General features: G+C 41.2%; 1 protein-coding gene across 5 annotated transcripts in view; it reads left to right on the top strand.

The window, feature by feature from the left end:
* The first annotated feature begins 22149 nt into the window (after window positions 1-22149).
* The window catches only part of EYA3 (EYA transcriptional coactivator and phosphatase 3), a 100554-nt gene continuing 98034 nt past the window's right edge, over window positions 22150-24669 (top strand). For 3 of the 5 annotated variants that reach the window (XM_007170511.2, XM_007170510.3, XM_007170504.2), the window contains exon 1: window positions 22150-22291. The gene's annotated coding sequence lies outside the window, so the exon portion shown is untranslated. The remainder of the gene's footprint in view (window positions 22292-24669) is intronic. The other 2 variants (XM_007170507.3, XM_007170506.3) reach the window with 2 other exon arrangements.

Here is a 24669-nt window from a genome sequence, read left to right as displayed (position 1 = left end):
TGAGCTGGGAAGCCGATCTCTTCCAGCTGAGCCTTAAGACAAACCATGCCCGGATGCCTGATCCACAGAAATGGTGAGATAATGCCTATGGTTCTAAGCCATTACATTTTGGAGAAATGTGTTATGCAGCATTAGATAACTAATGCACAGGTGGAGTGGTCCATATAAGCACAGTGTGTGACAGACGACAGGTGCACACGTGAAGGTGAGGCACTGAACCACTGTGGCGGGGAAGGGCTGCATCTGGTAAGATGTCTGAGAGGAGAGCAGGCTGGCATTGCGTTTTGCAGGCTAAAAAGGCATTAGTTAGGGGAAGAAGGCGTTGCCAGGCAGAGTTTGTAGAACAATCAAGCTTTGTGACCGTTTCTCAGATCTGTTACCAGCTCACTTGTCACACCATCAATTGGAAGTAAATTTACTTGATCAGAGGTGAAATCAACAGAGCTTCAGGGTCCCTCACCAGCATATACCATTCAAAGCCCAGGAAGGGCCCTAGCAATTTTGTGGTAATAATTTTGCATTCTTTTTCTTACAGAAATCCCCCGACTTCAGGTCCTGCCTCAGTGGACCCGCCAAGACCCTTCCACTGTCACCCACCACTCACCCCTCCCAATCTACAACATTGACCTACCACTGTATGTATTTTATTTTGTTTGGCTTCATCTCTTTGGAAACTGTTTCTCAGAAGCCCAGGCTTCCCCTCCTGCCTTCACTTCCTTAACCTAAACAATCTAGGTTCTGTAGACTTTCCTCACAGGCCCTTTTCTCTAACTCTTTAATCATCTTTACTGCTGTTTTTGAAATGTCTCAGAGTTTTCCCTTAGGTAGTAGTGCCCAGAACGTATGTGCTTTTCTAAGCAGCAAGTCTGGCTCCTGACCAGGTGGCATCTGAGCAGGGCCACTTTGCGGATGGCTGAGTCCCAGGAACTGCCTCTCTTTCCTGTGTTGCCCCACCCCCAACTGCAGAATGACTAAGGTTCAGAGAAGCAAAAGGAGTGACTAGGGAAAAGGTAGAAAATGCAATAGGAGAGGGGAAGCCTTGCTTCCTTAAGGGTGGGACCTCTCTTTTAGGATGCTGATGGTAGTACTTCAAGACAGTGATGGTCTGCTAGAGGGAAGGAAACTGACATTACCCTTGTCTACTCTGTGCCAGGCACATGGGCTTTCCAGTTGCTATCTCGTGGATTCCTCACTACATCCCTACAGGTTAAGAGCCAGACTCTCCATGTTATAGCTGAGGAAATTAAGGGTCAGAGTTGAGAAGTAGTGTGCACGCCTCACAGCCAGCAAGACCAGGGTCAGGCCCAGCTGACTTGAGGCCCAGGCTCCAGCCCCACTTGGTGACCTCTCCATCCTTTATTGGTGCTCCCAGGGGCATAATCACCTACATTCAAGTTCTAGATGAAAACTGGTGGGCATTGCAGCAAAACTTTACCTGGAAATAAGTTTTATAAATGAAAACGTCAGGCAAGCTAAATTCTTGTTTCTGGAAGATCTGTCTAAATGAAGAAGACCCACCAGTGAACTGGGAAGCCTCCCAGGGTTTGGATTCACTTCTAGAGAGAGAAAAAAAAAAAATGACAAGAGAAGGCAGGAGATCTAGACCCCAAAGTACAAAATCGGCTGGACAGACTACAATGTGGGGATAACAATGAAAGTAAGAAAATAACAACTGTTGTTTATCAAGTGCTTACACAGTGCCATGCACTGTGCTAGATGCTTTCTATAGGTTAGTGCATCTTAGCCTCACAACAAGCCTGCTATAAAGATAGGGTTATCATTCCTAATTTTAGGTTGGGAGCCTGAAGATGAAGAAACTTACACACGGGCAGGCAGTGGTGATGCAGGGACTGGAACCTAGGTGTATCTGGCTCCAAAAGCCATGCTTATATCCATTAGGCTTTACTAGGTCAAGGCGAATGGGAGCGGGAGAAATCTACTTTCTGTCGATGAAGTTAACACGGCGAAGCGGGGGTTAGCAGGTGCCGTAACTTGGGCGCGTGTGGCACAGAGGAGGCTAGGGCTCCCCCGGACCCAGTTCTTGCGGGTAGCAGAGGTGACTCAGGAGACCCTTGAGAGCCAAGAACTGGGTACTGTGGAAGGTGTCTGCAAAGGAGGCTCTGGGGTCCAGTGTGGGTGGAGAGAATCAGAGTCTCTCAACATCTATTGACCGCTCCCTGGATTGGCTCAGGAACTTGAAGGGGAGGGGCTTAGGCCTCTGGGATGCTGATCTGAGGCTGGACCAGGAAGCTGGAGCTCGCTCGCCCTCCTGGTGCTACGGTCCCAGTGCTGTAGTCACACGTCTGAGTTTGGGTCCTGCCCCTCCTCCTTCTAGGTCTACGACTTAGAGATTTAACAATCTTGAGCCCCAGGTTTCTGTAGAGTGCAGATAATCAGAGTATATATAGCCAAATAATAGATAATAAATTTGCCGTTGGGAGAATTCAGTGAGGTGACGGATATGAAGGACTAACTCAGCGCCTAGGGCGGTGGGCGCTTGGTAAACGGCAGCCATATTATCGCGAGATTCCATCCTCTGCTGAGATGGGGAAGCTTTTTCTGCTTTCAGCTTGCTTTCACTCCCATTGCCTACTTTGGTAGTAAAGTGAGACTGCATTCCAGGGAGGGAGTAAATTTAATATGTCTCTCACCTTTCACTTGTTCAAACTCTGAATTTTTAAATTGTTTTTATGGTTCACAGCTCACTTCACAACTGTAATTTGTCTCCGGCCTGGAAGATTTTAACCCTCATATAAAAGCAAATAGATTTTTCATGCTAGGAATTTTCTCTGTAGGCGTTCTTTCTTCTGTAGGTGTTTTTTTGTTTTTGTTTGCTTTTTGTTTGTTTGTTTTTTGTAAACAAAACATTGGATTGGTGTTAAAATGGTTCACTGGTCAAAATCAGTGACCAATTCTGGTTTTCAGGACAACAACAATATTTTATTGGAAAGAGTGGGTTAGCTCACTGAGGCAAAAGCTAAATGGCAAGCCTCAGAAAAAGCACACAGGGTAGCTCTAGGGAGTTGGGAAGCAGGAAGTGATGAGCAGTAGCTCCAGGCACTATCAGGTGTGCCTTGTGTTAATCTACCCAAGGTTAAATTCTTACAAGGGAGTGTTTGATTGACCTGACATGGGTTGTGCACCTACCCCCTTGGTTCAGGGAAGGAGAGGACACCTAGATTGAAATTTAGAATAAGTGGGCGTACACTGGGGGAGGGTAATGCCCAGAAGGTAAATGGAAGTGCTGTTACAGGAAGAGGGGTATGTGTGCTGGGTGAGTACACACAGCAAGTGTTCCCTACAAATACTGTTCTCCCTGTGATGAAATATCAAGATTCTGGATTTTTCTAGTATTCTCAGATATGCAGGATAGTTGAAAGAATACAACAATGAGCACATATCTACCCTTCCTCTAAATTCAACAACTGCTAACGTTTTGCTACATTTGCTTTATTTTTAAAAACTTTTATTTATTTATTTTTGGCTGCATTGGGTCTTCGTTGCTGCGCGGGCTTTCTCTAGCTGTGGAGAGTGGGGGCTACTCTTCATTGTGGTGCGCGGGCTTCTCATTGTGGTGGCTTCTCTTGTTGCGGAGCACGGGCTCTAGGCGCGCTGGCTTCAGTAGTTGTGGCGCACAGGCTTAGTTGCTCTGCGGCATGTGGGATCTTCCCTGACCAGGGATCGAACCCGTGTACCCTGCGTTGGCAGGCAGATTCTTAACCACTGCGCTACCAGGAAAGTCCTGCTACATTTGCTTTAATTTCTCTCTGCATTTTAAAAATTTTGTGAACTATTTGAAAGCCATAGACATCATGGCCCTTTAGCCTTTAAATAGTGAATACTTCATGTATCTCCGGAGGATAACAACACTTGCCTACATAAATGCAATACTATTACCACACCTAAGAAAGTTAATACGTATTCTATAATATCTTCTAATTGCAAGTTCATGTTCAAATTTCCTCAATTGATACAAGAATATATTTTATAGATTTTATTTTCAGATCAGGATTGAATTAAAGTTCACTCATCGCACTTGGTTTTAGGGTCTCTCTATTCTCTCTCTTTTTTTTTTTTTTTAAATTTTCAGCTAACATTGATTTTGTGTTTCCTTTCAGTGTATTTAGTAAGCCTAAGCAGAGACATCTTTTTTTTTTTTTAATTTTTATTTATTTATTTTTGGCTGTGTTGGGTCTTCGTTTCTGTGCGAGGGCTTTCTCTTGTTGCGGCAAGTGGGGGCCACTCTTCATCGCGGTGCGCGGGCCTCTTCACTATCGCGGCCTCTCTTGCTGCGGAGCACAGGCTCCAGACACGCAGGCTCAGTAATTGTGGCTCACGGGCCTAGTTGCTCCGCGGCATGTGGGATCTTCCCAGACCAGGTCTCGAACCCGTGTCCCCTGCATTGGCAGGCAGATTCTCAACCACTGCGCCACCAAGGAAGCCCTATTCTCTTTTATTTATTTATTTTTTGGCCGCACCGCGTGGCTTGTGGAAACTTAATTCCCCGACCAGGGATTTAACCTGGGCCCACGGCAGTGAAAGGGCCAAGTCCTAACCACTGGACCTCCAGGGAATTCCCTCTATTTTCTTTAAATCTAGAGCAATTCCTCTACATTTTTGGATTTTTCATGTCATTGACGTTTTAATCCAGGTTAGTTGTCTTTTAGAAAATATTACATTGTTTCCTTTGAATTGCTTTTTTTTTGTATAGTTTTTTTTATTGTGGTAAAATATTCATAACATAAAAGTTGCCATCTTAACTGTTTTTAAGTGAAGAATTCAGTGGCATTAAGTATATTGTCAAGGTTGTACACCATCACCACTATCTATTTCCAGAACTTTTTCATCATCCCAAACAGACACTCTGTACCGATAAACAATAAGTCCCCATTCTCCCTTCCCCCAGCTCCTGGTAACCTTGGTAACCTCTATTCTACTTTCTGTCTCTATGAATTTGCCTATTCTAGGCGCCTCATCAGGTGGAATCATACAGTATTTGTCCTTTGTGTTTGACTTATTTCAGTTGACATAATGTTTTCAAAGCTCATCCGTGTTGTAGCATGTATCAGAATTTCATTCTTTGTATTGCTTTTTAAAGTTAATCTGTTAGAGTTTTATATTTAATCTTTTATAAGATAACTTTTTCACATGAAGGAAAGTATTTACATGCATTATCAAATTTAAGAGACTCTGCCTAGACTTTTATACTTGTCAAGTTAATTAGATCTAGATCAGTGAGGTCATAGGGGGTTAATTTATCACCAAACTGGAATAAAATTAACCTTCTATAACAAAAATAGTTTAAAGCTTTAAATGAATAACCACTGTTTTCTACAACAAACATTCTTTTTAAAATGTAGCTTTCTAAAAAATATATAGTTTTCTATAATAAGAATTATTAGCCTCAGGGTTACAAGTAAATACTTCCTGGAATTATTAAAGCAAACATTCCAATATTATAGAAAAGCTCTTTGTGTTTTTAATTAAAAGACTTAGTCTTTGGGCTTCCCTGGTGGCGCAGTGGTTAAGAATCCGCCTGCCAATGCAGGAGATACGGGTTCGAGCCCTGGTCAGGGAAGATCCCACATGCCGCAGAGCAACTAAGCCTGTGCGCCACAACTACTGAGCCTGCGCTCTAGAGCCCATGAGCCACAACTACTGAAGCCCAGGCGCATGGAGCCCGTGCTCCACAAGAAGAGAAGCCACCGCAATGAGAAGCCCACGCACCGCAACGAAGAGTAGCCCCGGCTCACCGCAACTAGAGAAAGCCCGCGCGCAGCAACGAAGACCCAACACAGCCAAAAATAAATAAATAAATAAAATAAAATAAAATAAAATAAAAAAATAAAAGACTTAGTCTTTTTATAATGACATGATTTGGAAGTCATTTGGATCTGTCTTAAATTTTACGGTAACTCCTATGTAAAAATTCACTAGCCTTCTTCCTTATCTCTCAAAACAAAGGAGGATGGATAATCCGGTGTTGGCATTCTCTAAAGCACTTGGATTAATAGCTTCTCATCTTCTCAAGTTTCCTGATAAAGATCAGACCTTTATGGTTTATTATAATGTTTTTCTATATCTCTAAACTCATGAAAGCTTCATAATATTCCTTCTACTTCTCCATTCTATTTTGATTTTTAATCACTTATATAGATAGATATCTGACATAATTCTAAGCACTTTACATATATTTAATGCTCATACAACCCTATAAGGGCTTTCTTCTTCTCTCCTTCCCTCTCCCCCTCCTCCTCCTTCTTCTTCGATAAGCGGTTTTTAAAATCTCCATTTTAAAGGTGAGAAAAATGAGGCACTGAGAAAGTACTTGACCTGCCCAGTGTCACACAACGGTGGGATAGCCAGGGAGTTCTGGGAGATCAGACACAATCTCTTTCCAGAGCCCTTGTTCTTAACCTCTATATATTCTCACTATAGTAAAAAAAAAAAAAAAAAAAAGCAAACTTTACAGATACATACAACATAGAAATTAAGTCTCTTTAATCCTACCCACAAGAAATATTCAGTGCTAACAGTTTATGTTTTAATTTTAAATCTAATTACAGAGTACAAATACACAGATAACAACATTCTTGGTGGCAGTTATAGCCATAATTAAAAGCAAATATTAATCCATTATGTGGTTGGCAGGAAACTTCAAGAGGCTTCAGTTTGACCCAGCTCAAGCTATCCAACTGGACAGGGCTAAGGGGTGGGGATGGCTCAGTTTAGTTGTGGGCAGCTGGCAATGATCCCCACAGCAGGTGGCCACTTGAACAGGAGGGGAACAACAGATAGGAACAGGGGGCCAAAGTGGGTGAGATTAATATTAAATAGGGTGAAAGCAGGGGCAGAAACCAGGTATCCCAGATGAGTCCAGCCAGAAAGGATGACCCAGCACCAGTAAAGCAAGGGGCTGGGCTGTGGGTCTAGCGTTGTCCGTGAAGACAAGTCACAGTTAAATGGCGTCCCAAGGCTGTGCCAAGACAAATGCTACTAGACATCTGTGCGAGAAGATACTGTCTCAAGTATGTTAATCAAAATAGAAAGGCATCCTAGTAGAAGAGTGCTGGACATGGTAGGGTTATGAGTGGGAATCAGGCAACCAGAAATGGTTAGAGTGGGGGCCATTACAGATAGTACGAGAATGGGTATACATAAGGGCCTAAGTGAGCGGTTCTCAAATGTTTTTATTTCAGGATCCCTTAACACTCTTAAAAATTATTTAGAACCCCCAAAGAACTTTTGTTTATATGGGTTATAACTATTAATATTTTCTCTTTTAGAAATTAAAACAGAAATTAAAAAAATAAAGAATACACCGGCACGTGTTCCAGTTAGCCATCAGAGCAAGGATGGCATCACAGAGTCTCTGGAAAACACACTTTTTGAGAGAATAAGGGTTAAAAAAAAAAATGCTGCATTAATATTATTTTTAATTTCACTTACTCCCTGATAGCGGCTCAGAGACCTCCATACTTTAAGAACAACCAGTCCAGATACTACGTAGCCTCTTATATTTGTGTAGTACTGTATAGTTTACAAAGTTCTGTGAATTAGGACTAGTATTCTTATTCCCATTTCAGAGCTTTAAAGCACACTGCCATGGAGCAGGGGAGGAACTAGGCTGTCCTATCTCTCAAGAGCTAATGCTGAGATGGTACCTTGGGTCCCTTGGCTGCTGCGATTGCACTTCCCAAGCTTCACGTGATTCCCGGGACTTGCTCTCTGGTCTAACACTTGGCTTTCTCTCTACCAGGGACCTGGTCAGGTTCACCCTGTGCCTGGAAAGCTGCAGAGCTGTCTGGGAGGAGTTAAAGGCAAGAACATCAGATGCTCAGATTTCCATGTGAGGGATTCTAATGTAGTCATCAGGTAAATATAGAGGGTCTACCTAGAAGGCAGAGATAGTGGGAACTGAGTATTTTAATTTTAATATCATACCTTCTCAGTCAGTTTTCAGCACAGGCAACAGAAATCTTTCTAGGTGTTTAAAGCAGAAAGCAATTAATTTCAGGAAATTGAATGCTTACAAAATCATTGTAAATCATTGAAAATTTGGAGGAGAGAATCAGAGGTCAACTCAAGAATGACTAATTTCAAGAACATAGTCATACTTCTCTACAATTAAGATTCAGGGGTCAGAAAGCTAGGACTGGGTAGCTCTCCTTTGGTGGCCACAACTGCCTTCCCAACTCATGGAGCTGGAGACTGGAAATGGAAAGACTGCTGCCAGAAAACCCCATGTCTCCAGTAATGACCCTATTGGCCAGTAGGAATGGCCAAAATGCAGGAAAATGGTCTCTTCCTCATTTCCACCTTGTAAATCTTACCCAAGTGCATCTAATTGGCAATACCTAGCTTACATCCAGAATCCTAGCTGTAAGGGAGCCTGAGAAATGCCATCTTTAACCTTCCCACTTCTGCAATATAAGAAGGCTCACTAGAAGGAAGTGGGAATAGATGTTTAACCCCAAATGAACCTAGTCAACTCACTAGATTTCTGACTATGGATTGACTGGAATGTGAGCTCCATGCAGGCAGAGGTTTTTGTCTGATTTGTTTTCTGCTGTGTCCTCAGAGCCTAAAATATTACAAAGTAGTTGCTAAATAAACGGGTAGATACACATCAAAATGAATGTTTCCTCAGGAGCTCTTTGGGTGAACATCAGAAAGATAACAATAGTGGCAAGAGGTCCAAGTTACTCTGACAATGTCCGGGGTCTACGTTGCCTTCCTTGAATCTAGATGAGCTTTATGATTGTTTTGACCAGTGGATGGAAGTGATGCTGTGTCAGTTTCCAGGCTGGCCTTAAAAGAATGGCAGCTTCCAGGACCTGTCTCTGCCATGTAAAAAGTTCACCTACCCTGATGGACAGACCATATGGAGAGGCTCTGAGACTATACAGCTAAACCCAGCCTTTCGGGCATTCCCATCAAGTGCCAAGCATATGAGTAAGGCTGTGTTGGACCCTCCAGATCAGCCTAGCTGCCAGTTAGAACATTACCAACGAACTCTGATTGATTCCAGATGGAAGAAAGGAATCATCCAAATCAGGCCTGCCCAAATTCCTGACTCAAAACTTGTGAGATATTATACAGTGGCTGTTTTAAACCACTGAGTTTTGGAATAGTTTGTTACATAGCAATAGATAACCAGAATACACTTCAAGTGTGATATTAATGAATACAAAGCTGCCTGTGGTAAGGATGCAGAAAATGTTCCATTTATATCTCATGTAGATTTCCAGGGTTATAATTTTAATCCTGTCTGGTGAGGTGTACTAAAACATGGGTTCGAGCCCTGGTCTGGGAAGATTCCCACATGCCGTGGAGCAACTAAGCCGGAGTACCACAACTACTGAGCCTGTGCTCTAGAGCCCACAAGCCACAACTACTGAGCCCACGTGCCACACTACTGAAGCCTGTGCTCCTAGAGCCCGTGCTCCACAACAAGAGAAGTCACGACAATGAGAAGCCCGCGACCACAACAAAGAGTAGCCCCCGCTTACCGCAACTAGAGAAAGCCCGTGCACAGTAATGAAGACCCAACACAGCCATAAATAAATAAATAGACAGACTGCAATGGGATTTGGCTCAAGATTGCGGAGTAGAAGGACGTGCTGTTACTCCCTCTTGCGAGAGCACCAGAATCACAACTAACTGCTGAACAATCATCAACAGGAAGACACTGGAACTCACCAAAAAAGATACCCCACATCCAAAGATAAAGGAGAAGCCACAATGAGACAGTAGGAGGGGCGCAATTGCAATAAAATCAAATCCCATAACTGCTGGGTGGGTGACTCATAACTGGAGAACACTTATACCACAGAAGTCTACCCACTGGAGTGAAGGTTCTGAGCCCCACGTCAGGCTTCCCAACCTGGGGGTCTGGCAACGGGAGGAGGAATTCCTAGAGAATCAGACTTTGAAGGCTAGCAGGATTTGATTGCAAGACTTCGACAGGACTGGGAGAAACAGAGACTCCACTCTTGGAGGGCATTCACAAAGTAGTGTGCACATCAGGACCCAGAGGAAGGAGCAGTGACCCCATAGAAGACTGAACCAGACCTATCTGCTAGTGTTGGAGGGTCTCTTGCAGAGGCGGGGGGTGGCTGTGTCTCACCGTGAGGACAAGGACACTGGCAGCAGAACTTCTGGGAAGTACTTCTTGGCGTGAGCCCTCCCAGAGTCTGACATTAGCCCCACAGAGAGCCCAGGTTGGCTCCAGTGCTGGGTCGGCTCAGGCCAAACAACAACAGGGAGGGAACCCAGCCCCATCCATCAGCAGACAAGCAGATTAAGTTTTACTGAGCTCTGCCCACCAGAGCAACTGGTCAGCTCTACCCACCACCAGTCCCTCCCATCAGGAAACTTGCATAAGCCTCTGAGATAGCCTCAACCACCAGAGGAAAGACAGCAGAAGGAAGAACTACAATCCTGCAGCCTGTGGAACAAAAACCACATTCACAGAAAGATAGACAAGATGAAAAGGCGGAGGGCTATGTACAAGATGAAGGAACAAGATAAAACCCCAGAAAAACAACTAAATGAAGTGGAGATAGGCAACCTTCCAGAAAAGAATTCAGAATAATGATAGTGAAGATGATCCAGGACCTCAGGAAAAGAATGGAGGCAAAGATCGAGAAGATGCAAGAAATGTTTAACAAAGACCTAGAAGAATTAAAGAACAAACAAACAGAGATGAACAATACAATAATTGAAATGAAAAATACACTAGAAGGAATCAAGAGCAGAATAATTGAGGCAGAAGAATGAATAAGTGACCTGGAAGACAGAATGGTGGAATTCACTGCTATGGGACAGAATAAAGAAAAAAGAATGAAAAGAAATGAAGGCAGCCTAAGAGATCCCTGGGACAACATTAAATGCAACAACATTTGCATTATAGGGGTCCCAGAAGGAGAAGAGAGAGAGAAAGGACCAGAGAAGATATTTGAAGAGATTATAGTCGAAAACTTCCCTAACATGGGAAAGGAAATAGCCACCCAAGTCCAGGAAGCACAGAGAGTCCTACACAGAATAAACCCAAGGAGAAACACGCCGAGACACATAGTAATCAATTGGCAAAATTAAAGACAAAGAAAAATTATTGAAAGCAATAAGGGAAAAATGACAAATAACATGCAAGGGAACTCCCATAAGGTTAACAGCTGATTTCTCAGAGGAAACTCTACAAGCCAGAAGGGAGTGGCATGACATATTAAAGTGATGAAAGGGAAGAACCTACAACCAAGATTACTCTACCCAGCAAGGATCTCATTCAGATTCGATGGAGAAATCAAAAGCTTTACAGACAAGCAAAAGCTAAGAGAATTCAGCACCACCAAACCAGCTCTACAACAAATGCTAAAGGAACTTCTCTAAGTGGGAAACACAAGAGAAGAAAAGGACCTGCAAAAACAAACCCAAAACAATTAAGAAAATGGTACTAGGAACATACATATCGATAATTATCTTAAATGTGAATGGATTAAATGCTCCAACCAAAAGACACAGGCTTGCTGAATGGATACAAAAACAAGACCCATATATACGCTGTCTACAAGAGACCCACTTCAGACCTAGGGACACATACAGACTGAAAGTGAGGGGATAGAAAAAGATATTCCATGCAAATGGAAATCAAAAGAAAGCTGGAGTAGCAATACTCAAATCACATAAAATAGACTTTAAAATAAAGAATATTAGGGCTTCCCTGGTGGCGCAGTGGTTGAGAATCTGCCTGCCAATGCAGGGGACACGGGTTCGAGCCCTGGTCTGGGAAGATCCCACATGCCGCGGAGCAACTAAGCCCATGAGCCACAACTACTGAGCCTGCGCGTCTGGAGCTTGTGCTCCGCAACAAGAGAGGCCGCGATAGCGAAGAGGCCCGTGCACCGCGATGAAGAGTGGCCCCTGCTTGCCGCAACTAGGGAAAGCCCTCGCACAGAAACGAAGACCCAACACAGCCAAAAATAAATATAAAAATAAATAAATTAAAAAAAAAAAGAATGTTACAAGACACAAGGAAGGACACTACATAATGATCAAAGGATCAATCCAAGAAGAAGATATAACAATTATAAATATATATGCACCCAACATCGGAGCACCTCAATACATAAGGCAACTGCTAACAGCTATAAAAGAGGAAATCAACAGTAACACAATAATAGTGGGGAACGTTAACACCTCACTTACACCAATGGACAGATCATCCAAAATGAAAATTAATAAGGAAACAGAAGCTTTAAATGACACAATAGACCAGATAGATTTAATTGATATTTATAGGACATTCCATCCAAAACCAGCAGATTACACTTTCTTCTCAAGTGCGCACAGAACATTCTCCAGGATAGATCACATCCTGGGTCACAAATCAAGCCACAGTAAATTTTAAAAAATTGAAATCATATCAAGAATCTTCTCTGACCATAACACTATGAGATTAGAAATCAATTAGAGGGAAAAAAAACGTAAAAAACACAAACACATGGAGGCTAAACGATACGTTACTAAATAACCAAGAGATCACTGAAGAAATCAAAGAGGAAATAAAAAAATATCTAGAGACAAATGACAATGAAAACACAATTATCCAAAACCAATGGGATGCAGCAAAAGCAGTTCTAAGAGGGAAGTTTATAGCAATATAATCCTACCTCAAGAAACAACAAACATCTCAAATAAACAAGCTAACCTTACACCTATAGGAATTAGAGAAAGAAGAACAAACAAAACTCAAAGTTAGTAGAAGGAAAGAAATTATAAAGATCAGAGCAGAAATAAATGAAATAGAAACAAAGAAAACAATAGCAAAGATCAATAAAACTAAAGGCTGGTTCTTTGAGAAGATAAAATTGATAAACCATTAGCCAGACTCATCAAGAAAAAGAGGGAGAGGACTCAAATCAATAAAATTAGAAATGAAAAAGGAGAAGTTACAACAGACACCGCAGAAATACAAAGCATCCTAAGAGACTACTACAAGCAACTCTATGCCAATACAATGGACAACCTGGAAGAAATGGACAAATTCTTAGAAAGGTATAACCTTCCAAGACTGAACCAGGAAGAAATAGAAAATATGAACAGACCAATCACAAGTAATGAAATTGAAACTGTGATTAAAAATCTTCCAACAAACAAAAGTACAGGACCAGATGGCTTCACAGGTGAATTCTATCAAACATTTACAGAAGAGATAACACCTATCCTTCTCAAACTCTTCCAAAAAATTGCAGAGGAAGGAACACTCCCAAACTCATTCTATGAGGCCACCATCACACTGATACCAAAACCAGACAAAGATACTACAAAAAAAAGAAAATTACAGACCAATATCACTGATGAATATAGATGCAAAAATCCTCAACAAAATACTAGCAAACAGAGTCCAACAACACATTAAAAGGATCGTACACCATGACCAAGTGGGATTTGTCCCAGGGATGCAAGCATTCTTCAATATACACAAATCAATCAATGTGATACACCACATTAAAAGATTGAAGAATAAAAACCATATGATCGTCTCAATAGATGCAGAAAAATCTTTTGACAAAATTCAACACCCATTAATGATAAAAACTCTCCAGAAAGTGGGCATAGAGGGAACCTACCTCAACATAATAAAGGCCATATACGACAAACCCACAGCAAACATCATTCACAATGGTGAAAAACTGAAAGCATTTCCTCTAAGATCAGGAACAAGACAGGGATGTCCACTCTCACCACTATTATTCAACATAGTTTTGGAAGTCCTAGCCAAGGCAATCAGAGAAGAAAAAGAAAAAAAAGGAATAGAAATTATAAAAGAAGTAGTAAAACTGTCACTGTTTGTAGATGACATGATACTATACATAGAGAATCCTAAAGATGCCACCAGAAAAATACTAGAACTCATCAATGAATTTGGTAAAGTTGCAAGATACAAAATTAATGCACAGAAATCTCTTGCATTCCTATACACTAATGATGAAAAATCTGAAAGAGAAATTAAGGAAACACTCCCATTTACCACTGCAGCAAAAAGAATAAAATACCTAGGAATAAACCTACCTAGGGAGACAAAAGACCTGTATGCAGAAAACTACAAGACACAGATGAAAGAAATTAAAGATGATACACACAGATGGAGAAATATACCATGTTCTTGGATTGGAAGAATCAATATTGTGAAAATGACTATACTACCCAAAGCAATCTACAGATTCAATGCAATCCCTATCAAATTACCAATGGCATTTTTTACAGAACTAGAACAAAAAATCTTAAAATTTGTATGGAGACACAAAAGAGCCCGAATAGCCAAAGCGGTCTTGAGTGAAAAAAACGGAGCTGGAGCAATCAGACTCCCTGACTTCAGACTATACTACAAAGCTACAGTAATCAAGACAATATGGTACTGGCACAAAAACAGAAATATAGATCAATGGAACAGGATAGAAAGCCCAGAGATAAATCACACACCTATGGTCAACTAATCTATGGCAAAGAGGCAAGGATATACAATGGAGACAAGACAGTCTCTGCAATAAGTGGTGCTGGGAAAACTGGACAGCTACATGTAAAAGAATGAAATTAGAACACTCCCTAACACCATACACAAAAATAAACTCAAAATGGATTAAAGACCTAAATATAAGACTGGACACTATAAAATTCTTAGAGGAAAACACAGGAAGAACACTCTTTGACATAAATCACAGCAAGATCTTTTTTTTTTTTTTTTTTTTTTTTTTTTTATAACAATTTTTTTTTACTAGCAGCCTTTTATTTATTTATTTATTTTTTAAATTTTATTTATTTATTTATTTATTTATTTATTTATTTTTGGCTGTGCTGGGTCTTCGGTTCGTGCGAGGGCTTTCTCTAGTTGCGGCAAGTGGGGGCCACTCTTCATCGCGGTGCGGGGACCGCTCTTCATCGCGGTGCGCGGGCCTTTCACTATCGCGGCCCCTCCCGTCGCGGGGCACAGGCTCCAGACGCGCAGGCTCAGCAATTGTGGCTCACGGGCCCAGCTGCTCCGTGGCATGTGGGATCTTCCCAGACCAGGGCTCGAACCCGTGTCTCCTGCATTAGCAGGCAGATTCTCAACCACTGCGCCACCAGGGAAGCCCAGCAAGATCTTTTTTGATCCACCTCCTAGAGTAACGGAAATAAAAACAAAAATAAACAAATGGGACCTAATGAAACTTAAAAGCTTTTGCACAGCAAAGGAAACTACTAACAAGACGAAAAGACAACCCTCAGAATGGGAGAAAATATTTGCAAATGAATCAAAGGACAAAGGATTAATCTCCAAAATATATAAACAGCTCCTGCAGCTCAATATTAAAAAAACAAACAACCCAATGCAAAAATGGGCAGAAGACCTAAATAGACATTTCTCCAAAGAAGACATATAGATGGCCAAGAAGCACATGAAAAGCTGCTCAACGTCACTAAGTATTAGAGAAAAGCAAATCAAAACTACAATGAGGTATCACCTCACACCAGTTAGAATGGGCATCATCAGAAAATCTACAAATGACAAATGCTGGACAGCGTGTGTAGAAAAGAGAACCCTCTTGCACTGTTGGTGGGCATGTAAATAGATACAGCCACTATGGAGAACAGTATGGAGGTTCCTTCAAAAACTAAAAATAGAATTACCATATGATCCAGCAATCCCACTACTGGGCATATACCCAGAGAAAACCATAATTCAAAAAGACACATACACCCCAGTGTTCATTGCAGCACTATTTACAATAGCCAGGTCATGGACACAACCTAACTACCCATCGACAGATGAATGGATAAAGAAAGTGTGGTACATATATACAGTGGAATATTACTCAGCCATAAAAAGGAACGAAATTGGGTCATTTGTAGAGACATTGATGGACCTAGAGACTGTCATACAGAGTGAAGTAAGTCAGAAAAAGAAAAACAAATATTGTATGTTAATGCATATATGTGGAATTTGAAAAAATGGTACAGATGAACCAGTTTGCAGGGCAGAAATTGAGACACAGATGTAGAGAACAAACATATGGACACCAAGGGGAAAAAGTGGTCGGGGGTGTGGTGGTGTGATGAATTGGGAGATTGGGATTGACATGTATACACTGATATGTATAAAATGGATGACTAATAAGAACCTGCTGTATAAAAAAATAAATAAAATTAAATTAAAAAAAAAAGAAGACAGCAATGGTTACTGCACATCTTGAAAATGTGAACTTATTCCACTCCCAAGGCTTCTTACTGGTGTAAATTTTGACAAAACTGTGAAAAAGACTATGATAATGTCCATGCAGGGCCGAGTAGGCATAAAGTGACCCACATCTTTATTATATCAATGACTAGATTGCTATAGATTTCTTTTTAAAAACTAATTAATTATTGTGGTAAAAACGTATCATAAAATTTACCACCTTAACCATTTTTAAGTGTACAGTTCAGTGTACACTTAACAGTATTGTTAAGTATATTGACATTTTTGTGAAACAGGTCTCCTAAGTCTTTTTATCTTGCAGATGAAAGTCTCTACCCATTACGCAATTCCCCTTTGTTCTCTCCCTCCAGCCACTGGTATATTTATTTTTTTTAATGTTTATTTTTATTTATTTATTTATTTATTTTGGCTGCACCGGCTCTTAGTTGCAGCATGCGTGCAGGATCTATTTCCCCAACCAGCGATTGAACCTGGCCCCCCTGCATTGGGAGCTCGGAGTCTTACCCATTGGACCACCAGGGAATTCCCCAGCCACTGGTATATATATATATATATATATATACATATATATATATATATATATATATGTATATATATATATATATATATATGAATTACTACTTTAAAGACCTCAGATAAGTAGAATCATACAGTATTTGTCCTTTTGTGACTAGCTTATCTTACTTAGCATAATGGCCTCAAGGTTCATCCATATTGTATCATGTGACAGTATTTCCTTCGTTTTTAAGGCTGCATTGTATTCTAAAGTATATTTAAAAAATAAAGTATGTATATACCATATTTTATTTATCCATTTACGTGTCAATGGATATTTGGGTTGCTTCTACCTTTTGGCTATCGTGAATAGTGCTGCTATAAACATGGGTGTGCAAATATCACTTTGAGACTGTGCTTTCAATTCTTTTGGCTATATATTCAGAAGTGGGATTGCTGGATCATATGGTAGTCTGATTTTGAATTTTTTGAGCAACTGCCATACTGTTTTCCATAGCAGTTGCACCATTTTACAATCCCATCAACTATCGATTGCTTTTAGAGGCTCAACTATCACGTACATAATAAGATATTGCCTTAAGTACCATAGAGAAGTCAACAGAAACAAAAGCTAGACCATTAGCCTCTCAGATCAATCAGGAGGGTTTAAGTTGATAACTATTACAAAACACTAATTCATTATGTCTTTTTAATGGAAATATATAATTTAGAAAACTTATTTTTAGATAGTTTTAGTGTAATTAGGCTTGTGTTTTGATTTACATTTTGGCTTTTGTTTAGAAAGACATGGCCATAATACTTTTGGACTATTTGAATAGCCTTTCTTTTGTGTTAAAATTTGAATGAAATATTTCAAATCTACAGAAATAATATAGCAAATATCTAAATAGTTAAAACTCAGCTTGAGCAAAACCATATTTTTAGCATATTTCTTTTTTTAAAAAAATAAATTTATTTATTTATTTATTTTTTTGCTGCCTTGGGTCTTCATCACTGGGCGCGGGCTTTCTCTAGTTGCGGTGAGCGGGGGCTACTCTTCATTGCGGTGCACGGGCTTCTTATTGTGGTGGCTTCTCTTGTCGCAGAGCATGGGATCTAGGCGCGTGGGCTTCAGTAGTTGTGGCACACGGGCTCAGTAGTTGTGGCACACTGGCTCTAGAGCACAGGCTCAGTAGTTGTGGTGCACGGGCTTAGTTGCTCCGTGGGATGTTCCCGGACCAGGGCTCGAACACGTGTGCCTTGCATTGGCAGGCGGATTCTTAGCCAATGCACCACCAGGGAAGTCCGTAGCATATTTCTTGATATCTGTCCCCAGGAGTAGTGCAGTAGGGCAGGAAAAAAACCCCAACAAACATTTCCACTCTTGCTGACCATGACAGCAAGCACAATTGTCTGAAGTCAGAGAAAAGAAACTAGTAAATAAATGAATCCATACTTGCTCTTCCTGTAGTTTGAGAGGAATCATGGGCTCTGTAGTCTTGCAGACCTGGATTCAAGTCATGGGTTTGCTTCTTGCCAGTTGTGTGGCCTTGAGCAAGTTGCTTAACTTATCCCTGCCTCAGTTTCCTCATCTCTAAAATGGAGATAATCACAATACTTCCCAAGATTGTTGGGAGGATTAAAAGAGAAATATGAGCATTTATATATTTACTGTGTATGGTAAGTAACACATAGTAAAGCTTCAGTAAATTTTAGTAATTACTTGTTTTGTTTATTGAGCACCTACTATATGCCAGTCACTCTTCTAGTGCTGAGAATTCAGCAGTGAACAAGAGAGGTATAGACCCCCATGGAGCTTACTTTCTAGTGACAGATGATAAATAAACAAGGTAATTTCAGATAGTGATAGGGACCATGGAGAAAAGATAAGGTATGCGAAGGGGATGGAAGAGCTACTTTAGATGGGAGATGGGGGTCATGGGGGGCCTGCGTGAAGCCTTCAGAACTGAAATTTAACTGAAAGTAGCAGAAGGAACAATTCATTGGAAGGTTTGGAGAAGAGTGTTCAAGAGAGCAGAAAGGGTATTTGCTTAGACCCTGAGGCAAGAAAGTTTGGTTTGTACAAGAAGCACAAAGAAGAACAGGATGGCTGTACGTGAGGGTAAGGGAGGCTGGAAATGACATCAGAGAGTTAGGAAGGGCAGGCCAAGAAGGGCCTTGTAGACCATAGTAAAGAGCTTGGATTTTATTCTGAAAGGACTGTGAAGACATTGGAGGGTTTTTATTGATAGTAGGTCCAGCATTCTTTGCTCTGGGGAGGTATTTGTGTGCTTTCTTGTAGGTGTGTTTTAGAATTATGTGTATGTATATGCTTTAGGAATAACTTTTCTGGGGATACCACATTGGTTACTCATGGACTCCCCCTGGTGGAGTTGGTGGCTCAGCTTGCATGGTTTTGGATGAGCAAAAGCAAAGTAAATGAGCAATTGATCCTTTTACTCAACAAACATTTATTGGGTGCCCTCCATATGCAAGGTTCTGTTCTGGTACTGAAATACATCTGTGAACAAAACAGACAAACATGCGTGCCCTCATGGAGCTCACATTCTGGTGGGGGGAGGAAGGGGAGGGTGGTGGGGGTGGGGGAGAGATGTTAAACCAAATTCACTAGCAAATTGTTGGATGGGAAAAATGTTATTGTAGAAAAATTAAGTGAGGGAACTGGGCTAGGAAGTGCAGGGAGGATGGTAATACTTTAATTTTTTTTAAACATCTTTATTGGAGTATAATTGCTTTACAATGGTGTGTTAGTTTCTGCTGTGTAACAAAGTGAATCAGCTATACTTATACATATATCCCCATATCCCCTCCCTCTTGCGTCTCCCTCCCACCCTCCCTATCCCACCCTTCTAGGTGGTCACAAAGCACTGAGCTGATCTCCCTGTGCTATGTGGCTGCTTCCCACTAGCTATCTATTTTACATTTGGTGGTGCATCTATGTCCATGCCACTCTCTCACTTCGTCCCAGCTTACCTTTTCCCCTCCCCGTGTCCTCAAGTCCATTCTCTACATCTGCATCTTTATTCCTGTCCTGCCCCTAGGTTCTTCAGGACTTTTTTTTTTTTTTAAGATTCCATATATATGTGTTAGCATATGGTATTTGTTTTTCTCTTTCTGACTTACTTCACTCTGTAGGACAGACTCTAGGTCCATCCACCTCACTACAAATAACTCAATTTCGTTTCTTTTTATGGCTGAGTAATATTCCATTGTATATATGTGCCACATCTTCTTTATCCATTCATCTGTTGATGGACACTTAGGTTGCTTCCATGTCCTGGCTATTGTAAATAGTGCTGCAATGAACATTGTGGTGCATGACTCTTTTTGAATTATGGTTTTCTCAGGGTATATGTCCAGTAGCGGTATTGCTGGGTCATATGGTAGTTCTATTTTTAGTTTTTTAAGGAAGCTCCATACTGTTCTCCATAGTGGCTGTATCAATTTACATTCCCACCAACAGTGCAAGAGTGTTCCCTTTTCTCCACACCCTCTCCAGCATTTATTGTTTGTAGATTTTTTGGTGATGGCCATTCTGACCGGTGTGAGGTGATACCTCATTGTAGTTTTGATTTGCATTTCTCTAATGATTAGTGATGTTGAGCATCCTTTCATGTGTTTGTTGGCAATCTGTATAACTTCTTTGGAGAAATGTCTATTTAGGTCTTCTGCCCATTTTTGGATTGGGTTGTTTGTTTTTTTGATATTGAGCTGCATGAGCTGCTTGTAAATTTTGGAGATTAATCCTTTGTCAGTTGTTTCATTTGCAAATATTTTCTCCCATTCTGAGGGTTGTCTTTTCATCTTGTTTATGTTTTCCTCTGCTGTGCAAAAGCTTTTAAGTTTCATTAGGTCCCACTTGTTTATTTTTGTTTTTATTTCCATTTCTCTAGGAGGTGGGTCAAAAAGGATCTTGCTGTGATTTATGTCATAGAGTGTTCTGCTATGTTTTCCTCTAAGAGTTTTATAATGTCTGGCCTTACATTTAGGTCTTTAATCCATTTTGAGTTTATTTTTGTGGGTAATACTTTAATTTTAAATATACTGTTCGGAAAGTTCTCATTGAAAGGGTGACATTTGAACCAAGATGTAAAGGAAGTGATAGGGTGAAAGATGCAGTTATCTGGAGGAAGAGCATTCTGGGCAGAGGGATCAGCAAGTACAAATACCCTGAGTCTATGTGCAGGTTAGAAGAATAGCAAAGAGGCCAATGTGCCTTGAAAAGAGGGATAATGGAAAGAGTAGGAGATGAGGTTATTTGTACTGGGGGGTGTCAAGTCTTGAGGGTCCTCTAGGCTTATGCAGGATTCTGGTTTTCACTTTGAAATAGGAATCCACTGGAGGAGGGACCTGATCTGATTAAGGTTTTAACAGGAGCCCACTGCTGTGTTAATAGACCCTGGAAGGGCAAGTGTATAAAAACAGCAAACGGCCACACATTAACTGTGGCTTATACCAACAGAGGCAGTAAATAGTCGTAATCTGGACAGATTTTAAAGGTAGATCCTGCAGAATTTACTGATGATTTAGATGTATGGTGTCAGAGAGAAGAGTCAAGGATCCCGGTAAATGATATTACTTAGTAAATTGTCATAGGAAAAGGTGATCAAAGAAGATACAGCCAAAAAATGTAGCAAAAAACGTACTTTAGAGGTGTATCAACTAATAGTGTTTATTTTTTCTGGATTTTGTGTTATTTATGAAATTTTAAAAACTTGTGATTTGTGATTTCTTTGCTAACATTGAAGATTCATTTTTAGACCTAATATTGTATTTGTAATTGTGGGTTTCCTTAAAGAGAGCCCCCGAATTGAATAAACTTCAGGCCCCCACAAAACCTTAATTCAACCCTGCTCCTTTTCCATATTGGGGTGGTAATTTAACGTTAACGAAGCATTTAAAAACCTTGTTTCTGATAAAATTATTACATAAAATATTGTGCACGAAATAGAAGTTAACTGGAAGCTCAGTACAATATTAGGAATAAACTAATACCGGAATAAAACCATCACCTGGGGCTAGCCTCCCCTCCAAGTGCCTTCCAGAATTTCCTAGAGATTCTTCCTCCCACAGTTTTTCTAAATCTAACAAATACGTCCAACATTTCACTTTCGCTTTAGAGATAAAGGAATTACACGCAACTTAAAACACCTTCTTGAAACATGAGTGCTGAGTATTTTTTTTTTTACCGGGGTTGCTTGGGCCTCGGTGGTACCTAGGCGCCACATGAACCAACCTACCCGGCCCAAGTACCACCGAGGGGCCGGGCGGGCCGTAATCAGGGGCGGGGCTCCCGGGACGGCCGAGTGGGCGGGGTCTAGGCGCTTCCCCGCCCCTCCCCGTGAGGCCTGACACATGCGCCCAAAGTCTTCTGTTGGAACGAGGTGTGGATTGTGTGATGACCCTGGCCGCCAACTTCCGGTTTCTAGGGATGCGCATCCGGGTCACACTAACGCCGCCGTTTCCTGCAGCCGCTTGGTTCTCCTGTGTGTTTGGACCGGTCCCCATGTCCTTCTGTGGGGCCTCTGCAGCCTTTGGGTGAGTCTCCGCTGCCGACAGGGTCTGAGTGCGGCCGGTCGAGTACAGCCTGTAGAGGGACGGGTCAAGAGTTGTGTCCCGGTCCCTGTGGGTGGGGGTTCTCTTTGCCTGTCCCTTGTCCCTGCAATGCTTCCTGAGCTCATTTCATTCCTTTCCCCCCACGCCTGCCTCGCCTCTTTCCCTTCAGCTGAGCCTGTTTTGTCGCCGCTCACATCTCGCCTTGCTATTTTTCCTCCGCCTCATCCGCCTTTTAAAAGCCCTGGTTTCTTGCCTTTTCGCCTCAGCGCTTCCCTAAGCCACTGCCCCTCGGTTTTGCCCCTACTCTCACTTTAGCACCTCTCTTCCCCGACCGTTGATCCTGGAATCTTGCTGTGTTTTCACCCAGCAGGACGGCCCACCTCCTCGTTGTGCTCACCCTGCTCCACTGCGAAACTGAACCTGTCTCTCTCTGGGGTCCTAGGTCCTGGTTCTCCAACTTTCTTCATCCTTGACCCCTACCCCTCCCGGGACGAGTAGGTGACATTTGTGCTTCGCCTGGGTTCTCCCTCCTTTCCTTTGCTAGAGGAGGCCTTTGCCCAAGCCCGGATCTGGGCAGATTTACCCGGCCTGGGGGAAGTTTTCCTTAAGGCGCTGGGTTAGACTGAACTCTGGTAGCTTCCATGGTTAGGGAACAACAAAGGCGTTCCCAGTTCTTCGCTGGTGCACAGTTTTGGGGGCTTTCGCTAGAGCAGGCTAACAGGTGGCAGGCACTCGGAATTGCTGGCAGATTGGGCTTGTGTCATCTTGTTAATCGACAGGTCATGAGGACGTTCTGTCATTTTCTTGTTCTCTATCCCATGAGAATGGATATGCACAGCTGAGGCAAACATGCGGATGTTCTGGGATGATCAGCTCTGTTTTCTGCACGGGCTTTACTTATAGGACAGTTGCTATGACGGAGGACAGAGTTTCTTGGGAGATTATTAGCCCCAGATTTTTAAGCTTATTGCCCAAAATTTTAGTGTACTGTTACTGAAAAAATTTCTGCTAAAGAGTTCATTATAGTAATTTAGAAGTACATTTTCTTTAGTTGAACTCAGTGTGCATGTGTATCTTTATCTTTGCTTCTTATACATTGTTTCTTCATTGTTACTGTATTGACAAGTTTTCTGTTTTTCTTCTTGTTTCTTCATAGACCAGACATTACATTACTTTATTACTTAGCATATTCTTCTCTTTTTTTCTTTACTGTTTTCACTGTCTTAAAACCATCTTTTTCTCATTTTGAGACTTCAGTTTCTCATAAATTTCTTAAATGTCTCTGTAGGCTTTTAGTCATGTCTAAAATGAAGGGATTAGTTTTAATAACGGTTAGTGTCCTGTTTTCCAAAATTTGTTATCTGAGGTATATTTTGAGACACAGAGTTGGATAATTTTTATTTTTGTCCTTCCAATATTGTGTATGTCTAGCATTTGATTACAAATGTTTTTGTGTGATCAGTTTCTGTTCTCATGTAAATTGTGCTCTAAAATTTAGTACTTCAGTGAACAGAATAAATATAGCTTTTAGCATCTGCTTTTCTTTTGACTAATAAGTTGTAGAAAAGTCTCCCTCATTATATGAGACTATACATATGCAAGCATAGCATAGACCTTGGCGTATTCCAAAATTGGGCTGATCCCTTCAGCTATTTTTAGCAAAGGACTTTGGATGGAGCTTGACCGTATTAGTCCTAGAAACCACAGAGAAGGACCCTTCTGGTTGGCTTTCAGGACTTATTTCACTGCTGAGGAAGCCCTTTTGAAAGCTCCTTACTAGTACTTCCTCCCCAGCACCTACCTTGGAAACTCTGGCTTCTGTTCATCCTGGCCTCATCATTTCCCAATCTTTAAAAACTAACCCCAATGAATATGGGCTGACACTATGTTTTCTTACCTCCAGGCTGGTGGACTCTTTTTTTGTACATACATATACCTATATTTGGATTGATGCAAGGCCCTCTTTCAACCTTTTTCATTTCTGAACTTCTTACTTCTTCAGCATGTCTGTTTAAATCTAGATTGATTTCTATAGTTCACAGCTTGAGGGAACCATAAGAATTCAAACTTATCCCTTTATTTTACAAAATACGGAAATCAGGGTTTAAATTGGTGGTGTTTTCCCCAAGGTCATTTTTCGCAAATAAGTCCTGTTCACGTGTTTAGAGAAATGGGTTTTAGTTCTTTCAAAGCTGTAGGCTGGAGAGCACAATGTATTTAGTGGTGCATGTCGATAAATTTATGTCATAGGAATGAACGTTTTAGGTTAAGAAATCTATGATGCAGAATTTAAAATTCAAGGCTGAAGTCATTTTGCCTTCAAAGAGGGACTCCAGAAAGAAACTGTTGTACAGAAGTAG

Source organism: Balaenoptera acutorostrata, chromosome 1 (genome assembly GCF_949987535.1).
Source record: "Balaenoptera acutorostrata chromosome 1, mBalAcu1.1, whole genome shotgun sequence".
NCBI lineage: Eukaryota > Metazoa > Chordata > Mammalia > Artiodactyla > Balaenopteridae > Balaenoptera > Balaenoptera acutorostrata.
Note: the sequence above shows the minus strand (reverse complement) of the source record. Positions and strands in the feature narration are given on the sequence as shown.